Source organism: Pinus tabuliformis, chromosome 9 (genome assembly GCF_031772625.1).
Source record: "Pinus tabuliformis cultivar Carrire ecotype Pingquan chromosome 9, CPIR1, whole genome shotgun sequence".
Classification (NCBI taxonomy): domain Eukaryota; kingdom Viridiplantae; phylum Streptophyta; class Pinopsida; order Pinales; family Pinaceae; genus Pinus; species Pinus tabuliformis.
Window position 1 is genome coordinate 1,492,251,777 of NC_142307.1, and position 2,024 is coordinate 1,492,253,800.

Sequence of the window (2,024 nt, forward strand, 5' to 3'; positions counted from 1 at the left end):
GATTTATAATTTTGCAAAGTTGATGAGAACAGAGAACTGCTACTATCATTTAAAAGACATCAAAAGTTGTAGAGGTGAAAGGAAGGAAAAAGTACAATATTTAATGATTAAAGTTACAGTCGAATTCATTTGAATTTGAAGCCTTGGGCATGCTTGACTCTCATATAGGCCATACTACAAGAAGAAAATCAAGCCTAATATTTTACAATATTCATTTCCTTCCAAATTTTATCACCTCATTGGTATAATAGCCTGATAATCACAATCAAAATTTGAGCAAGCCAGTATTTCCAAAATACCACACTTGCTAGCAAACAGATTTACCATAACATCTTCAACCAGGTTGTTTTGCCAACTGCTTTTAACAAATTTAGCATAAAATCTGCAACCAAGTTGCATTCATGGAAGTCTAGTCTCTTAAGGCACAAGAAGAGTGATAATAAGAGACAACCATAGAAACAAAGGCAGCGCGAGCGCAGAAGTGCAGGATTTCTTTTTTGGCCCTCCAGACCTTGAAAAACACAAGAAAATACCGAACACATTATTTTGCACCCTAAAACCAGTTGTTCTTGGGTTGCAAAATATACTGTCATGCATGCAGAATTACAGGAGCCGTTCCAGTGAAGTACTCTGTACCTTGACAGAGAACGCTAAATGGTTTATATCAATAAAACTTGAGCGTGGGAATTTACCTGAATGCGTAGAAGCAGTCAGGATAACCTGCGTGGCCAGTGACAGAAGCACAAGCATTTTAGAAGAAGCCTGCAGAAAAATCAACTGCTCAAACAATAAACAAACTATACAATAAAATGAACATACATTCCATTTTTTTACATTGGAGTTTCAGATTGGGGAAGGGGGAATATTAATATTATTGGGCTTACTTGGGCTGACATCTATTAGCATTGCAGCACCCTGGAAATCACAAGACCCCGGTGCCTTCATGTTTTTTTGCTAATACCTGTTGAATGCAAATGAGGAATGGGCGAATAAAGTATTGGGCACATAGCAAGACCCACTAGGTTGTATAGGGCCACAATCTGCATAACCAGGGCCACAGGCCCAATCCAGAGCTGCTTGCAAACTAATGGGGTCAGTACCATATCTTGCAACACACCATGTGTTATCTTCTTGTTTGCTCTAACCCCCGACTTCTGTTAAATTTTTCCCATCAAAATGAGTCCTATTGGAGTTTAAAATGCCCAAATGTTGGACTTCACTGAAGCGATCAAAAGCAAGTACCCCGGAGGGGATTCCAACGAGGGACATTATGAAAAGAAGCCACCAGGCTGGGAGGTCAGCGAGCACCATAAGAGCTAGGGTAGGGGACGATCGGAATTATGGCTAGTGTATGGGTGGAAAATGTTGACTCAGAAATTTACAAAAGTAAATACACTAAGCCAAACTGGTAAGAGTAATTATGTTAGAATTCCAATCCCCTGTTCACACCCTTGTTGATAAACGTGAGACTCACAGAGGCCAAATAAAATGCATGAGAATTGTTATTGGAATCAGCTATGGTAGGTTGATGATGCCGGGAGGCATGCACACCTTCCCATCTTCCAGAGCAACAACCTGTCATGTGATACATAAACCCAGAATCCCAATATCCCAATGGCAATGCTAAAATGAGTTTTCTCACCAGCAGAGGCAACGATAGCCAGAACCACCGCAATTGCGATCAACACCGACCTCGTCCAGAAGCTCATGCTGAGCAAAGAAACTATGCCTTCCCATCTTCTAGAGCAACAGCCTATCATGTGATACATAAACCCAGAATCCCAATATCCCAATGGCAACGCTAAAATGAGTTTTCTCCCCAACAGAGGCAACGATAGCCAGAACCACCGCAATCGCGATTAGCACCAAACTCATCCGGAAGCTCATGCTGAGCAAAGAAACTATAACCGACCAAAGCTTCTTTCAATTTCAACAAAATATGGCAGCGCGGGTTCTGAGATTCAAAATTCCAATTTGGAGTGCCATTATACAATTCAAAATTTGGTGGCAATTAATATCAGATG

General features: G+C 40.8%; 1 pseudogene; it reads right to left on the reverse strand.

The window, feature by feature from the left end:
* Positions 1-417: 417 nt before the first annotated feature.
* On the reverse strand, positions 418-1,311 carry LOC149154261 (glucan endo-1,3-beta-glucosidase 13-like; annotated as a pseudogene).
* Between the last annotated feature and the right edge of the window lie 713 nt (positions 1,312-2,024).